This window comes from Myotis myotis, unplaced genomic scaffold (assembly GCF_014108235.1).
Source record: "Myotis myotis isolate mMyoMyo1 unplaced genomic scaffold, mMyoMyo1.p scaffold_m19_p_5, whole genome shotgun sequence".
Taxonomy (NCBI): Eukaryota; Metazoa; Chordata; class Mammalia; order Chiroptera; family Vespertilionidae; genus Myotis; species Myotis myotis.
Window position 1 is genome coordinate 75,809,237 of NW_023416357.1, and position 19,006 is coordinate 75,828,242.

General features: G+C 41.3%; 1 long non-coding RNA gene across 2 annotated transcripts in view; it reads left to right on the forward strand.

Annotated features, from left to right (window-relative positions):
• LOC118656399 overlaps positions 1-19,006 on the forward strand; it is a 63,713-nt gene that overhangs the window by 34,713 nt on the left and 9,994 nt on the right. The window contains exons 2-4 of one of the 2 annotated variants that reach the window (XR_004967600.1): positions 9,824-9,871; positions 14,677-14,848; positions 17,785-17,909. This is a non-coding gene — a long non-coding RNA (uncharacterized LOC118656399). The remainder of the gene's footprint in view (positions 1-9,823; positions 9,872-14,676; positions 14,849-17,784; positions 17,910-19,006) is intronic. The other variant, XR_004967599.1, reaches the window with a different exon arrangement.

The following is a 19,006-nucleotide window of genomic DNA, read 5'->3' on the forward strand; positions in this document are numbered from 1 at the left end:
AAGAGGCACCTCTCCCTAAAATGTGCACTGGTTCTGTGGGTGCTGAAGTATGGTCATGGCTGTCCATCAGCACACAGGTCTGAGTCTAGATACTTTTTGAGAAACCAAGGATACCATGTGTACAGGGCAAATATATTGAGCATTTAGTGTGTGGGAAGCATGGCAGGCATTCAGACAAATAGCAAACTTTGTATGTGTGTGTTGCATGTGTGGTGACCTCTGGCCTGGACACAGAAAGCTGAGTCCCCAGGTAAGACTATCTGTCACTCAGCAGGTTTCTGTAGGGTAGCCCCAAGCCAAAGATTTAAGTGAACCCCAGCTACAGTGAGCTAGTTTTTATATCAGCACAGATAAAAGATAATTAGAAGGATACATCTATTGTTCTGGAAAATGAAAAGCTATTCAAAAAGTAGGAATAGGCTTATGGTTAAACCTACTCTGATTTGGAGTATCTGGAACATTTTAATGTGGAAAAAAAAAAGCAAAAAAACGGGGAAAAGCATGGGCTTTGTGTCAGAGAAAACTGGCATCATATCCTACATACAATGCCATGTGATGTTGCAACTCTGGTGCTTTGAAAGCAACATAACTGTTAGGCTTGTGAGTTCTATCTCATGGGTCCTAAATAAGTGTCAGTTCCTGAGTATGTTCTAAATTTTTTTAAAAAATTGATTCAATATTTATGTTATTTTTTGAATAGCAGAAAGTATATACTCTTAGGAGTATAAGGGAGAAGAATACATTTAAAAGCAAACCTTTATGCTATCACATGTGTAAATCTTGAAAATATTATGCTAAATGAAATAAGACACACAAGGACAAATATTGTGTAATGCCACTTATATGAACTACCTTGACTAGGCAAATTCTAGAGACAGGAAGTAGAATAGAGGTTACAGGGGCTGCAGGGAGAAGCGGGGCGGGGAGGTTAGTATTAAATAGGCACAGAGCTTCTGTTTGGGATGGTGAAAAAGCTCTGGACATGGACAGTGGTGATGGACACACAACATTGTGAATATACTTAATGCCCCTAAACACGACACTTAGAATGGCTAAAGTGGTAAATGTGTGCTATGTGTATTTGACCACAATAAAAACGCATTTAAAGCAAAACTTTATCAAGCATTGCATAAATGCTAAGCACCTTCCTATGTGTCACTGAGGATATAAAAAAGCAAAAAGACCTCCAAATCTAGGAGGATAGTGTTGAGTCCCTTGGGAGGTTAGATTTGAATGTTAAACACTTCCTTTTAATATCCATTCTCTTTGTCGCCATCTCCACTCAGGTTGAATGAGCACTGCTGGATTGGGAAGCAGTTGGCTCCCCTCTGCACTTAGAGGTCAAGTGCTCAGAGAGGCTGAGCTTCTCCGTTCTCTCACTGACCCTCAACTGGAACACACATCAAAAGAACATGACCAGTAGATGCCTGACTAGGCATAAAAGCTACATCTAGGGGACATGTTAGTGTTGGTGACTGTATCAGGATTCTTGCAATTGTGACAAGAAATCCCACTCAATAATCAACAATATCATCACAGTAAAAACATTTATATGGTAATAGCTGGTTGCTACTAGACTTGTGGTAGTGATCACATCATAAACTGTGTAAGTGTGGAATAACTAAGTAGTACACTTGAAAGTAATGCAATATTGTATGTCAACTATACTTTAATAAAAACATACATACATAAATGCTCCTCACAAATCCCATTCAACCTGACTTAAACAAACAAACAACAACAAAAGGGAATATAAGGGCTTATGCCAGTGAGTTAAGTCCTGGCCTTGTGAGAGGCTCGCTCCACTGCTCCTATGGTGTCCCTAAGGGCCTGGGGCTTCCTGCCCCTGCTCTGTCCACCTCCTCACCAGCTCCACATGTTGGAACTAAACAATGCCAGGCGGATAGCTCCCTGTGTCAAACTCCTGAGGCAGCTGCTGACCTCAGCCTCACACCCCATAATCCAGAATTAAGATGGGCTCCTTTTGGTTACTCTCAGGAAGAGAGAAGTTCCAGCAAACATCCTAGAAGGAACACGTCCTCACCTCTAATCTGCTTTGCTTGGGCCACATGTCAATCTCTGAGCCAATCACTGAGCAGGGAGATCGAGATACCAACTGGCTGTTGGGTTTGCCCCAGGGCTATGTTGTAGCCTGTGTGCGAATGTTCCCTCTGGAGTAGTACAGAGCACCAGTCACAAAAGCACCCTGAGATTTATCACCCAGAGAACTACTTTCTTGAATGCAAGGACTGTCATCATTTCAGATCCACTCATAGAGTGTGGATTTGCTACTGGATGATAACCAGTTCTTACATTTTCAATATTAATGCACGTGAGGTCAATCATAGATGATACAATTTCAACCTTCTTCTCTACTAGAAAGTAACAGTTTTGTATCTTGCATTTGTTATGCGTAGGTTGTTAGGAAAATTTAGTCTGTGAAATGCAAGGTTTCATGAGCAAAGACTAAGCTCTTATCTGGGCCTTTTCTCTATACTCAACACTGAAAAACAGCCATGAACATGATTTTTGTGTATGTTTGTTTGTTTGTTTTTGTAGGAGTACAAGTTAGACTATAAGCACCAACTTTGCTTTTATGATTTAATTTCTCTTTTTTATGGGAATATAAAATGTATTTTTAAAATAAATAAATCTAGTGGAAGTGTATGATGGCGAGATGGGATGTATGTAAATCTGTCACATACAATATAAGAACATATTTAAATATGCATATTATGAACATTTAAAGCTGCAATGGTTCAAAATAATGTTAGCCTCTTATATGAAACATTACTCTCTAAATCTAAACTCACTAGCATCTTAAATACAGATTGAATTATGTACATATAAGCAACCAGTGGTAAAATATGTTTAATCTAATAATTATTCTTAAAACTCTCTCTTTTAGAGAGTATTATTTTATGTGCCAAGTTTACTTTTCATTTAGGTAGAGAAAAGCATAAAATTCCTCAAGCCTCTACTATTGTTTCTCAATTGTAAAAACTATCATACAAATGAGAATAATTTCTTTCTCAGAAACTCTTCCCTAGAGCATCTTCCCTTCTTGTCCTACCTACTGCTCGTAGCCATTCTCATCTTTCCCCATGACTTAACAACCAAGTATAAGTTAATCACCTTCAAATCACTTTATCCAGTCCTACTGTGCCATCTATTTGTCCAACGTCCTAATAGAAATCGCATTTTAATGTTCCCATGACCTCGGATGCTCTGATGAATGGCATTATCACCTGCACATTCAACCCAGCTAGATCCCTCAGAATCATTTTAGGGTCCTTTTCTCCATGATCTACCCTTTGGCTTCTTTCAGGAACTCAGCTGACTATTCCTGTTACATCTGGTTCCATGAAATATTCTCTTGCTCTATTCTATGGTAAAATTTCATTTGTTATCACTTTTTTTGGACGACTTTCTCCTCCTCTTTGAAGACAGTGATTTTAGTTCTTACCTGCCCTCAACCCAAATCTCAATCGGTTTCTAATACAATCTCAGTACTCAAATTTTCCTACTTGGAATTTTTCACAGATTTCTTATTGCCTTTAGATCAGCAGTTCTCAACCTGTGAGTCGTGACCCCTTTGGTGGTCGAACGATCCTTTCACAGGGGTTGCCTAAGACCATCCTGCATATCAGATATTTACATTATGATTCATAACAGTAGCAACATTACAGTTATGAAGTAGCAACGAAAATAATTTTATGGTTGGGTCACAACATGAGGAACCGTATTTAAAGGGCCAGAAGGTTGAGAACCAAGTACAGCCCTGGCAGGTTGCTCAGTGGTTAGAGTCTCGGCCTGAGCACAGAAGGATCACAGGTTCAATTTCCAGTCAAAGGCATGTACCTGGGTTGCAGGTTCCATCCTGTCCTGGTCAGAGCATGTGCCAGAGGCAACCAATCAATGTCTCTCTCTTGCCCTCTCTTTCTCTCCCCTTCCCTCCCTTCCACTCTCTAAAAAACCAATGGAAAAAATATTCTCAGGTAAAGATGAACAAAAAACAAACAAACAAAAAGAATATGTTCAGAAACTTGCAATCTGGCCCCAACTGACTGTACAACCTCATCTTCTGCTGCTCCCTTCAGGTCTCCTCCAGGGGCCCCTCAAATCAATGATTAGTCTGAGGACACTCACTAGACCTTCGTTGTTCCCTCTGGCTGACTGTTTCCCCTCTCTCCCCTGTAAAGTTACTTCAGTACAGTCTTTCCTGATTTCCCATCACAATTAATCATCCCCGCCTGCCTCTATGCAGACTGTGCACATCTGGACCCGGCCTTCCTGGGTGGACCATGCGCTTCTTGGGGGAGGCAGGAGGGGAAGGACTGGGCCTCATTCATCTTTGTATGGACAGATCCCAGCCAGTGCCTGGTGGTTAGCACATACTAAAAAAGTTTCCTGAACGAGTCTTCCTGTTGAATGCTCAGAAAGACCTTAAATTTGACCTATAAACTCCCAGCAATAGGAAAAAGGAAGCCTACAAATTCACAGTGGTTGTATGGACCACAGGCAGTAAAAAGACAAGCTGCAGCCCAGTAAGCCCATTTGCCACAGTCCCTTCTCTGTCTTGTAAGAAATGTCGAGCTTGAGATCCCTTTCACGTGCTCCTGTCCAAGGTTTAGTGCACGTGATTAATCTTGACTCGCCTTAATACTGCGAGGAATGTGGCAATGACCTCAGCTGAACACTGGCAAAGTGATTAATGCTACATGAACTGGCCTTTTTTCTTTCTTTTTTTTAAACTCTAGGTCCTGAATAAACACATTCATGCAAGATCTGGTTGCAGACCTTTGCTCGATAGAAAATGTACCATGATTTCAAAGAGTAATGTTTCCGATGCAATAAACAGTGTTAAAGGAAACATGGCTCTTGTTAAAGAAAATGCTGTTTCAGGCTAAAGTCCCAGGGATCATAAAAGATATATGATGCAATAAACAAAATGAACCACAGGCAGACAGGTCCATTCCATGACTAACCACTGATTGCATTTTCCAACACGCCTGGACTTTCTGAGAGATAAACTATTCACGAAAGGCCCATGTTAACTACAAGGCTGTCTTTTCCTTTTTATGTTCCTAGTGAGGTCCGAGAACAGTAGAGGATCCCCCCCCCTCCCCCCCCCCCCCCCCCCCCCCCGCCACACACACACTCTGTTCTTTTCTCCCCCCTTATTGCTTGTTTGTGTTTTTGAATTTTTTATGATGTGGGAAGACTGGCAAACAGTTGCTATGATTGTCAAATGCCTTAAATCAAGAAGAGAAAATGCAATAAAACACAGTTTCCATGGTAACACATTGTAACCTAGTACCTCTGGATTATGAGCCAGCTCACATCTATGATCATTACTTGTTGACAGGCATAAATTGAGCCTAAAAGCATGAATTTTAGAGATAAAACTGGAATGCGGAGCCAAGTTATAAAAATGTTTAAATATATCCAAGGTAGTGGTGGCAAATCAGCACTGGTTATATCACTATTTAAATAATGTTAATAAACTCGGCATAAACACTTAAAACATTTACAAGCTTTCCTCCAAGGATGGTGTAACAGATTTGTATATACTCTTGAGGCTGCGAGTGGTAGCTGACATGTTTTTTTTGTTTGCTTGTTTGTTTGTTTTTTTGGTGGGCTTAAAAGAAATCCAATATTAGCAATTAAATGGAATGATAGGTAGATGTTTTAGTGAAAGAATGGTTCCAATACAGAAATGATTCTTAAAAATCTTAGTAGTACAGAAGCTCCTAAAATTGTCTTGGGACATAAAAAAAACAATGTTTCTGGATGTTTCTCAGTAGACATAACTTCATTGTTTTTAATTGGAAGAGACTCAAATAAAATATGAATTATCACAATAGAATGTTTTCGTACGTGCCTTTTTACACATTCACTCCATGTTCTTGTTAGAAGCACTCACACTTCTGTTAGACATCTTAAGGTTTCTTAAAAAAAGAGATTGTCGCCAAAACCGGTTTGGCTCAGTGGATAGAGCGTCGGCCTGCGGACTGAAGGGTCCCAGGTTTGATTCCGGTCAAGGGCATGTACCTTGGTTGCGGGCACATCCCCAGTGGGGAGTGTGCAGGAGGCAGCTGATCGATGTTTCTCTCTCATCGATGTTTCTAACTCTCTATCTCTCTCCTTCCCTCTCTGTAAAAGCTCAATAAAATATATTTTTTATAAAAAAAAAAAAAAAAAAAAGAGATTGTCTTGTGTATATGGCTGCCCCAGCAGTTACCCATTAACCCAAACAATCAGCAATCAAAAGGCAACTTTTTTTTACAAGGCTGTTTGTCACCCTTCTAAATACATTTTTACAACGATCAAGATAATCCGATATGATATGTTTTCATAGAGTCTGATATGAAAATAAAAGATTGCTTTATTTTCTCAACATCCAGGCTTTCTATAAAAGACTACTTTATTTCCCTGGTAACTTCTGAGCGCCACTTCCTGGCTCCCACTTTTCCAGGGAGAGGGGGAGAGGCAAGAGACAGACAAGAAGCTTTCCCTCCAGGCTTGACCTTCCCTGCCTTGGGCCTCTGGGGAGCAGAGAGAGTGACAGAGCAACCGGAAGGCCTCAGTCTGCTTCTGTGCTATGGGATTAGACCTACCTCAGGAGGTTGTTAGAAGGACTTCAGCCCTGAGATGGATGCATGTAGGGAGCTTAGGACACTGCTTGGTGCACAGGAAGCCCTCCAGGAAGCTTAGCCTCTATCGTCATCATCATCGTCATCGTCATCATCACAGTGTCCCCCAGTGCCCAGCAGCATGCTTCCCACCAAGGGGTGCCTGGTAAATGCTTGTTCAATTGAATAAGCTTACTTGTTCTACTGGGCATTAAAGGAGGGACTATTATAACTACTTTTGCCGAACTATGTAACATTTCGGTCAATTGGAGTAGATGGGCTTTTATTCCTTTGTACGGTACGGCTCAGAGATTCACATAACACTTGTGAGGAGAGCTCATGGAGTTGAGTTATGCAGGGATCCTGCCACCAGAGTTACTAAATCGTATGATGAAACCCCTGGGAATGCTGCAGGGTGTCTGAGCCAATGTCACACAGACTGGCGTTTAGCCCATTGATCTGGAAAGGGCGTGGCTTGAAGAATCCTCCATACTTTGCAGCAGTGGCTCAGAAATATGCCAGTGACTTCTATTTTCTCCGTTCTTTTTTAGCCTAGCTTTCAAAGAATATAAGCATTTGAAGAATGAAGAAAACAATTTTCCAGTCTGATTGCTATAGAGCCTGGATTATGTCGACATGGCATTTAGTTTGTCTAAAAAAAAAAAAATTAAGACATTCACCTATGCATATCCAGCTCTCATTACTATTTGGCATTCCTCATTTTTGAAAACCCCTAGTCATTTTCCTTTCCCCTTCCCCATTGCATACCCCCAAATGTATCCTTCTTTTAATCTGATCTCTATTTTTAAAATCTTAGCCAGCACCCTCGTCCTGTAGACACAGAGAAAATAAAGGCCGTCATATGATAGCCCATTCTCACTTAACAGAATCCTCACATGAGAAAGCGCTGAAGCATCATGCTAGGTACATGCAAAACCATCAGTAAATGTTGGTTCCCTGTTTCTAAGGAAGGGGTTTCCTAGCTTGGAGCAATGTGTTTTCTACTTTAGAGGAGGAGTGTCCATGCTTTCTCTCTCTAAGGTTAACTCTCAGCCTACATGCTGAGTTGTTGTTCCTTACACTCTTCTCCAGCCTCCATCAGTTCTTTCCATTCCTCTGTTTTCAGGACGTTTCTCTTTTCTGATTCTTCCCCATCATGGTCTTTCTCTTCCAAACCTAGTCTTCCTCCTGCATTCCTATCTCAATAAAAACCTCATCATTCCATTCAGAAATTTAGGAATTATCTTTGATACATTCTTTTACATCACCCCGACTTCCTGGCCATAGACACAACCCATCTTTGTCCGTCTTTCCTCCATTCATTTCTCTCTACCTCCTCTGCCATTGCCCTCGTGCAGGCTTGGGCTCAATGGGACAGCAGATTGTGGCTGAACAGTGGGCTCGTGCGGTGCTTGAAAAATAGTGGTACAATACTGCTTTTTCTTGGTGGGTTAGTCTTAAGGTCTGATATTTTGAGGAACTGAATACATTTAGAATGGGGAGGTGCAGGGTTGCAGGAGATTCCTTCATCATTGTAGTCTCAAGTTTAGGATTATTGTTATTATATTCTCACCTTGGACAAATAGCCCTCGAAAAATTCCCCAATTGGAGCTACATTTCATTTGTAACAGTTGTTTAGTGAACCTCAATGTTCCACTTTTTTTTTTTTTTTTTACAAGACTCTGACTATTTCATAGTTCCTTTTGCTCTCCTGGGGGGGACAAGGCACAGGATGTCATTATTTATCCTGGTGGATTTCAATACCAAACAAGGCTCAATCACCATGAGCTGCCACAGGGGAGTTGTCTTAGTAGCCAACTTGAGTGCTGGTGTCTCTGGATGACCTAAAGCAGAGCGGCTTCAAATTTGACATGTTGCTCACTCTAGCCTCTAGTGCTCTCCATCCCAGGGAAGTACTTGACCCAAAGGACAGCAGGCAATAGATGAAAAGGTGCTGAATCTTCCTATGTCAGGTCAGCCAATCCAGTGCTTCATGCTTCCAAGCTACCTTTAAAAACACTCCCAGGTAAGTCAAAGCAAAATAGTCTTTCCTTGTGCATTATTGTAATTACCCTTTTTATTATATAAGAATGTTTGTCTTTGGTCTCCATATTACCTATGTCAACGAAATGCTGATCATGATGCTGTTGCTTCCCCATATTTCTCCTACAAGGACACAGTTTTCCCGACTGGAGACTTTGGAAAACTAACAGTAAAGGGAAACGAGGGCCAGGTTCATTGTCTAGTTTGCAGGCCAGTGACCCCTGAACTCATGACAACGCTCAGCTCTGCTTCTCAGCTCTGGTGCCCAGTGCTGGCTTCCTGCCTTGTCCTAGGGGGCATTGAATTGCTGTTCACTGAGCACTCTGGGTGAATCTCTACATTTACCTGTTAAAAAAAGAGACAACAGGCCCAAAATGGAGTCACTTGTGCTAGGCCCCAAGTCAGCAAAGAAAGTTTTACGACTTAACTGAAACGCAGTTTCTGCCTCCCAGGAATGTGACCTCTGGTCAGTCAACCTGGAGTCACCTGGTCGGCACTTGGATAATCTGCTCCACAGACAGTGCATTCTTGTCTAATCATTTCCTTTGTTCTGCCTCCTTTTTACCTTTAAAAACCTTTCCTCTTTCCACAGCTCAGCAGAGCTCCTTTCTATTCGCTAGATGGGATACTGCCCAATTCGTGAATCACTGAATAAAGGAATCTAATCTTTAAAATTTACTCAGTTGGATTTTATTTTTTAACAACCTGAAGACAGCACAGGATAAGATGTTGCCTCTACTTTGTATGTTTGTTAATCCTCACCCGAAGATATTTTTGTCCATTGATTTTTTTTTTTTTTTGAGACGGTGGAAGAGAGGAAGAAAGGGAAGGAGGAAGGGAGAGAGTGGAAAACACCCATGTGAGAGAGAGACTTAGATTGGCTGCCTCCCACACGCACCTTAACCAGCACCAGGGATCAAACCTGCAACCCAGGCACGTGCCCTTGGCTGGGAATCGAACCAGTGACCCTTCAGTGCTCGGACTAATGTTCTAACCAGCCAAGGCTCATCTTAAATATAGCCTATATTTTTATCTGTGTTCTTCTGATAGCTCTGGTACCAGAAATACCCATTACTCTCATCATTAATTTCAACAATTCTTTGAATAACAATTTTCTAACTTTCTTTTTCACTTTTTTTTTAAAGGACATGACCTTTGTGTTGATTTCTTCCATAGCACCTGGAAAACAGCTGGTGAGTATTGAGTGATGGCTGAATTAAATTGCCCTCAATGTATTAAGGGACAAGAACAAATAGCCAGAATAGAACCGCCAGTCAGCATGATGACATCACTTTCCTTTCTTGAATGGCACTTAAAGAATCTGTAGAACTCAATTTGCAATACCCTAACCTAGCTTTGGAAAATGCCCCCTCCCCCCGCCCCCCCATCACCACGAGAAAAACAAACCAACAACCGAGATGTTTGAAATTCAGATCCACCCGGATCAGGTGAGAAGAGGAAGGGCTGCTTTGCTTTCTTGCCCTGGTGCTGCCTCCTTTCATCATTAGCAATTCTACCCCGCTCTTATCTGATCGCGCGGGGACACTTTATCTCACTAGCAAGTGAATACGCTGTGGAAAAACTCCCCAAATGCAAATGAACAGGAAGGACTTGCTGATACTGAAATTAAAGGAACTCTTCCCTCCTCCCCCTGCCTGTGGATGGAGAAATTATGGCTATTCTGAATCAATTCAAACATTGTCAAGATAAACCTTTTGTCTCATTGTTCTAACACTACACAGAGGAGATAATTTGCACGACAGTAATTAGGTTGCTATATATAGCAGTGTGCTCTCTGCCCATTTCTGATAACTAGCCTTTATATAAAACATTGAATGGGCTTTTCAAAAGTTGGAAGGTATGTGCATGATACTATTTAAAACATGACAGCTAGAAAGCAGTGCAATTTGGGTAAATTTTTGTCCACCTCTTAGCTTTGGGGAAAGATCAGAGAGGAATAATAACTCTAAAGTTATTTTTTTTTAATAAAATGTGCACTATTAGAAAGAAGCTACTATGAATTTATTGGCTTTCCCTTCTCCCCACAAGCAAATGATTATTTTCATTTTTATATATTGTGTTGAGCTGAGCTACCAAAGCTTTTTTTTTTTTTTAATCTGACATTGATTTATTTTTCTTCATCCTTTAGGTTAAAACAATGAAAAGAACTATTCTGTTGGTCCAAACAATTTATTTGTGATTTTGACTGCAGAGAGGCTCAAATAGCATTCTTTCACTTGTTTCATGGTGTTAGCTGGTTTAACCCTTTCTGACTTGTCCAAACACAGTGACTGCACTGCCAACCGGGAGTTTGGTGACCAGCTGCACTGTGTCATCTGGAAAAACCAAGGGACCTTCCTTCCTCTCCTGGTGCCCATCATTCCTGAAAGGGTCAGTCAAGATCAAAGTGCCTCCCATTTTGAGTTGCCTGTGAGAGTTACGTAGTTTCTTCAAATTTTATTTCAAGAGTGATTCCAGATTAGTATTTCGGAAAGTTATAAAGCTGGCTCTATGCCATCTTTCCTCCATCGCAGGTATCACTCTACTGAGACTCATAATCATCCTAGAACCACGGCAACGTTCTCACATCTCAGTTTTTATTTCTTTTGCACATTTCATTTTATTTGCTAAGCTAAGCCTGGATTGGCATCGTCACACGTGTCCCTCTCAGAACTAAAAATATATTATCTCTTTTAGCCCAGCACACTTACAATATTGTTTTTTAAAAATAATTACAATAGAAAGGACTTCAATTTAAACTCTCAACTGATCGTTTTCATTATAAGTGTAGAAGAGAGGACAAAATCCTAACGTGTAAATTGTAGAAACAGCGTGTTTGAGAGCATTTCATATATTATAATGGAATTAAAATACCAACTCCATAAGTTCGTAAAACATCTGACCATATTAGATTTCCAGTGCAGGTGGGAAATCCACAAAGCAGCAGAGCTTTCGAAATAATGTTTCTTTTTATTCATATTCTTTATAAAGGCACGAGTTTGATATGGTGTTTTTAACAAGGAGGCATCTTTGGCACTCCTCTGTCCCAGCTGATTCCTCTCTTAGTCCGTATTTCCATTCTTCCTTATCTGATTCTTATCTCTTTTATATTTCTTTAATTCCCACTTTTTTCCTTTCCTACTTTTATTTATTTAATTCCCACTTTTTTCCTTTTGACTTTCAAGTGCCTTCAATGTGCACACCGGTCCAGTGTGGGGCATGCAGGAGGCAGCCGATCAATGATTCTCTCTCATCATTGATGTTTCTATCTCTCTCTCCCTCTTCCTGCCTCTCTGAAATCAATAAAAGTAAGTTAAAAAAAAAAAAAGAAAGAAAGAAAAACAACTGACGAGGCCCTCTGATTGTTCAGAGCATTTACTAGAAACCTCCGTGCAGGCTGGAGGTGGTAATTCTGTTTTAAAAGTTTCCCAGGTGATACCTGTTCCCATCAAGACCCCACTGAGATCCTTCCCCAGATATCCGGCTCAGAATGAGAAATCGCAAGGCAATGCCATCCTCCATCTGAAGCTATTTCACTGTAGAAAAACACTGTGCTTCAGTGGGAAACTAGGCTTGGTCTGCATACAGCACACCCTTCCTGTTGTTAGTGTCTAGCCTTTCATTGTCCTTGAGCTATTTTACAACTTGGTGTGTTGTAGGAAACTGATAGGCATGCAAATGCTTCACTGTCTGGTAGGGGCTCCACTGACTTCCCTCTGGAGAAAAAAAAGTTTTGTTCTATTTGCATACCCATTTCAGTATTCCTGAGCAGAATGGGAGCACACAAATTACATCCCAGTCAGCCCCCAACCTGTTTCACACGGAGGAGCCCCGGTCCCCAGGGCTGCATAATCAGAGGGTGCTACAGGCCTCCCGGATCTGGCCTGATGGTCTTCGGAGTACATGGCTATACATTCTTCGTGGAGAACCTAAGATCCTGTGCAAGGACACTGGGCCACAGGCGCTACCTTAATATGAAGCGCCACTGCCACTTCAGGAAAAGCGTTCTGTGGTAGTGTGCAGCCTGCCTGCTTCTGTACTTTGGGAAAATTTCAGGTTGTAATGATGTAAAACATTGGTAAGTTTTATTTCTTCCCTCAATTCAATGCCAAAGAGAGCCCTTGGTGCCAAACAGGGTCAATGGAACCAAAAACAAATTTCCAAAGTCAAAATATCGAGTCCTGAGATCTACAACCTCTCCATGTTAATCTGACTACTGCTCCAACATGCAACAGCCAAAACCACATTGCCAGGACAATCCCCTGTGTTCCTTTATCTCTCCATCTTGTTTCTTATTCCTACTGATCCTCGAGCCACCTTTCACTCCCTCCTGACAGTCACTATTATTGTGAGCTACACCTTACCCTGTCAGTTTCTCTCGATCTTTCCAACAGCCCACATCCCTGTTCATGGAGCAACACTGACAGCCTGGCTTTTCTATTTCTGACCCTGTCACAAGGAAGCAGGGGTGGACTTGTGGGACAGCATTTATAATATCTACAGTATCACACAGTAATGTCCCGGGCCTTCATTCACTCACCACTCACTCCCTGACTCACTCAAAGCAACTCCGAGTCTTGCAAGTTTCATTCATGGTAAGCGCCCTTAAACAGGTGTACCACTTTTTACCTTTTGTACTGTATTTTTACTGTACATTTCTATGTTTACATGTGTTTAGATCAGGGGTGGGCAAACTTTTTGACTCGAGGGCCACAATGGGTTCTTAAACTGGACCAGAGGGCAGGAACAAAAGCATGGATGGAGTGTCTGTGTGAACTAATATAAATTCAAAGTAAACATCATTACATAAAAGGGTACGGTCTTTTTTTTTTTTTAGTTTTATTCATTTCAAACGGGCAGGATCTGGCCCGCGGGCCGTAGTTTGCCCACGGCTGGTTTAGATACACAAATACTTACCATTATGTTACAGTTGACTACAGCATTCAGTACCACAGCATGCTTGTAGCCTGGGAGCAAAAAGCTATATCACATGGGCTAGGTGTATAGGAGGCTACGCCATCTAGGCTTGTGTAAGCGCACTCCCCAACATAATCACCTAACAATGCATTTATCAGAACACGTCCCGTTATTAAGGGATACATGACTGTACCTACGAGGTTGGGCACTATCCCTGGTTTCAAGCATTCACTGGTCTTGGAATGTATCTTCCATAAATAATTGAGGATGATTGTAGTGACAGAATTGAATTTGAACCCAAGTCCAGCTAATTCCTTTAGTACTAGAGTAAATCTATTCTTCCTAAAGTGGTGATGACAATATGAACCTGAAAATTACTGTAAAATTTAAGTGAAAATTGGAATCCAAAGGACCAAACACCATGCCTCGCTTGTAGCAGGCCCTCAATGAATGACATGGAATGACAAAGCAAATGTCACCATTTCTGTGTCTGTGTGGTCAACCAGTCTCATTGATTCACAGGCACACTCCTCATGTCATTTATTTTCCCACAACGCTTAGACACATAATAAATGCTTAGTAAAATTTGGTTGAATAAACTTGGCGTAGAACTAACAGAGATGCAAAGCAACCACACCTGATTTTAAAGAAAGCCTCCCTTTAACTGTAGAGCTTAAAAGAAAATGGTCGATTTCATTGTGAGCTGTACCCTAACCCTTCCGTTAACCATAAATTCTAAAAATGATCCAACCAGGTTTGCAGTGAATAATTCATAATATAGAACAATTGTTGTAACGAAATATCCCGACCTACTTTTTGCTAGAAAATCACTTTAGGTTCCTATTTACATAAGAGTATTATCTTAAACCCTTGTGAGCGAGCGCCAGCCCATTTTAGGAAATGAGGAGCTGCACTTACTTGGGCGGCTGCTTTCTTCCTCGGCAAACCCTCCCAGGTGGATCTTCAGTTCAGGCAGATGACAAGGGGTGGTATTAGCAAAGGCGCTCTATTGCGTAGATGCCTGAGAGCTCTTTAGGCTGTGTGCTAACAATATTTTTATATACTCTGCTTCCCCCCTTAGCTGTTTCCTTTGCTGCCTGAGCTGTTTGGCCACGTCTGAACTGCTGCTGATGAAGCCTTTTCTGGCAGGTTGCCCGGGAGCAGCTCTCCTATAGATTCCGCCCCTCTCCAGGAGTTGCCTGCCTTCAGGATAATGGGCAACATTGAAAGCTGCAAGGCGTTTGGTTGACAAGGTCAGAGTGCCTTTCAGTCCTGCAATAATCAACCAGTGTAGCTCTTCCTCAAACCTGGGGAGAGAGAAGATAGAGGTCAAAAGAGCAATTACATTTCACATTGACTCCAGAAAAGGCTTGGATGACGAGACTGAAAAGAAAAATGGATTCGAGCCTCATTCTTATCCGTTCTCTTTCTGGTCATCTATGTTATTAACACTGGCCTGAAACCATAACAAGCTTTAGCCCGATGACGTGAAAAGTGCATTTTTCCGCCTGCAGATGAGATCCTTCTGCCTTAGACATTTAGCTCCGTCAGCATATTGCAAAAGAATGCAAATGAGCTGCAGGATCTATAACCAGAGACAGTAAGCAAAGGCCATTAATTATGTTTTTAAAAAATGTTAACCCTAGCAGACTGTATAACAAGCAATTGTGCTAATTTCAATCTGTAATCAGTCCCTACATTAGCATAACTTTATTTATTTAGCATTAAGGCAACAATTTAGAGAATATAATTTAGTTGGAAATGTCAGTAATTTTGCAGTGGCAGAGTGCTGTTACAAAGCTACCTCTATTTGACCTTACAGCTGCCAGGACTAATTACTTTAATTGCATTAATTGCACTGACCATTCTGGTGGTTAATCTAGTTGCTGTTACTCTTCAACCATTGAACAAATCAGCCTGGCTGAATTCTCAGGAAAATGAGCCAATGTTTTCTCCTCAATCTCCTTTAGTTCTTTGCTGCATTGTGAGAGCCTAGATAATTCAGGTTATCAGTGCTGTCACCAAGATCAAGAATTTTGAGGAAAACCCTTGAAAGGAAAAAGGAATCTGTATTTCCTAACTGGTCCTTATTGTTCATGGCTGATTCAGTTAAAGAATAATCAGTTTACCAATGACCAAAAAGTGTTTAAAAACTGGCTGTGGCCGTCTAACAGTAAATTAAAAGTCCCTCGTGCCACCTTTTGCAATGAAGACCCAGTAAAATTTTTATGTTCTTTGTTTCCACCTTATAGACTGAATACAAAGTTTTCCCTGTGATTTGATTCAACACAAATTGAAATGCTCATCTATGTACTAGCTTGAGAACGATGGTCTTATAAATAGAAAAAAAATAGATATTTTCTTCTGGCAAGGAAAACTCCACAGGACAATAAATAAATAATTTGCCACCAGGAACACATCTATTAGTTGAAAAGAAGTCCTCTTGGAATATTGCATTCTTCTACACAAAATTGTGAAATTTGAAAGTCTAGATGCCATCCGTCCAATTCATCTGCCCACTCAGGCAGGTGTCAGCTCCTCCTTGTTTCTTCCAGCTCCTCATCATGTGTGGAGCCCTCACTCCAGACCTTCTGATAGGTAATAAACCCTTGGGAACTAGACCTGATCCCTTCGTCCATGGTCACTCTATCCAGCTCCTTCCCTGAACATAATCTGTGATTCTGACACACTTGGATTCCACTATGTCTTAAGCATCCTCAACTTTCTGTCTCCAGGGCCAGGCTCTCCACTCACATTCTCCACTCCCCCATCCTGTCTGCTTTGTGCTCCACCAAAGATCTGAGAGACCCGTTCTTCCTCTATGCTCACCTCAAACTGCACATCTGAATCTTCTAGATGTAGGGCCTTGGCAATGGGTTGTTCAGTTAATTCTCTCCTCTCAGCCTTTCTCCACTTTACCTCCTTTCTCTGTCTCCTCTGTACTGTCCCACCTCAGGCCTTCACTATCCCTGTGTGGACCATCGCGGGGTGACCCAGCTCTGGCCAGTCCCTGCTGGGACCCCCTCACACTGTTGCATTCCCAAACTCTTTTTGATCTTCTGGTTCCTCTTAGGTTGAACTAGACCAAGTTCCCCCTCCCAAGCATCCAGTTTTTTGTTTTGTTTTGTTTTGTGTTGGGGGGTTGCTATATTTTTTATTCAAATCCCCAACTTCCCACATGATTCTCCCCTTTCCCATGCTGTCAACTTCTAACCACAACAGTGACGCTGTGCTTGTCAGTCCTGTGTGTGCATGGAGTGTGGTGGAGAGGACCTTTCCCACCACCACCTTTTCCACCTGGTCGTGGCCACTCATGGGAGCAGGACCAGTAGGGACCTTCAATTATAAAAATGAAAAACACAACAATAAGAAGACTCACTTAACAAAAAAAGTAATGGAACCATTGAGGTACCTCCTCCTGTGAACACCACGTAATTGGAATATATATCTCTAGTGGAAGGAATCAAGAGTTTTGTGAATTTCTTTGTGCTTTGTGTGGGATTGACTGCTTAATAGTAGCACTATTGAAAATGGACACTGTGTTTTTAGTCCTCAGGCCCATCTGCCAGCCATCTTTACATTTTCATCTGAAGGTCATTCTTCTGGTGGAGAAGACAGAACAATCGAGGAGCTGAGTAATTCCAGTTTCTCTTTGTCTTGTGAACGTTACATCATAATCTCTTAGAAACACGTCTAATAGTTCCTTGTTCTTCTTGCTCCTTAGGCATTGGGAAAAAGTCATTTTTTGGTCATCCTCCCACTCCCCGCCCCTCCCCCCCCCCCCCCCAGCAAAATCAAGCATGTTTTTTACTTTATTTTTTATGAGACTATTCTTCTAGGTGATATTGCATTGCTTTTGTTCTTGACTACAAATTCTTTGATCTTTCCAACATGCTTTCTTTTTAAACCCTGAGCTCAGAAAGTTCTCTGAGCAACCACATTGATTTCTTTAGTTTTTCTTTCATACTTGACTGATTTTTATTGTACAGTCAGAATTTCCTTTTTTTTTTTTTTACTCCTTCTGGACTTTTCTACACCCTTAAGAAACCTGGCCATGAGACCAAAAATATATTTTCTTTGAACTTTTGAAGTTTACTTTTCCATAGTTTGGGATGCATGTCTGACACTGATTAACATTCCTATCTTTTGTGCATTTGGATTCTAAGAAGCTCTCATTTTTTCCCCGAAGGTTCTCGGTACTTCTTTGTTCTAAAACTGCCCTTTCAAGTTTAGAGTAACTGCATCCTCCAAGTCCAAGCTGACAATCTACATACATCTCTTTACCTGCTGGGTGGAAGACCCCTGTACCCAGAGGTAAGAGGGGCCCCCAACTCCACCTGCCTAATGATGACAGGAGGTCCTACCCAGCTTTGGCTCTGGTGCACAGGAGCTGGCAAAGCATGCCAGGGGAGTGGGAGTGGTGGCCCCTCTGGAGAGGTGACTTGCCCTTTCACTGGAGAGAGGCCACTGGGTGGATCTCTTATCCAAAGTCATTGAATACTGTTGCCCTTTCCCAGAGGTGTTCCTCTGAATGTACAGAGCAGATGGTAGAGCAGAGACGGTACAGAAACTAACATGGGAAAAATAGTAAATGAAGAAGCGCAGAATGGGGAGGTGGGGGAATAATATTTATTGAGACGCTACTGTGTGCCAGGCACTGTGCTAGGCATTTACACACAGGTATCATATGCCCCCCAATACCATTTTAATGCATGTGGAAACTGAGCATTGTATAGGGTTAGTGGCTTCTCTAAGTCACAGAGCCAGGGAACACAGAAGCCAGGAATTACACCTAGATCTGAGAATGAGAGGATAACAAAACGAAACCAGAAAATTACAATTCATTACAATACAGGCATCTCTGTCATAAACATTGCAAAAGTAATGCCATTATAAAGAAGACATACATACAAATCAATGCCTATTACAACAAACTTCAAGAGAACAGATGTTTCTGCACATGACTAATATTTTGGTGTATAGTACTAGAAGTTTATCATATCTACTTTCTTGAAAAATGTAACCTTCATTTCAGTATTTTTTTGCTAGGCAGAGGTGTTTTGTTTTTTGGGATTTTTGCATGGTTGGGGAGTTTATTTTTTTGTTTTGTTTTGGTTTTGCTTGTTTTTAGTTTTAAAATGTATTGGTGAAATCTCTTGGCCAAATGAAGAGAAAGTTAAAATATCACCATGGTGATAGTCACGTACTTGTGATGTGATCTTTAGTACATTACTGCCAGCCAAACATATAAATGTTCTTTGAAAAGTCTGCTTCTAGAATCTAGATGTTAATGGCAGTATTGATTTTCACCTGTCTTTTCTTTCTTTCTTTCTGTGTGTGTGTGTGTGTGTGTGTGTTTTGACAACATATATTTACCTCCTCATCTCCACGCTGAGCTCGGTTTCCGGTGT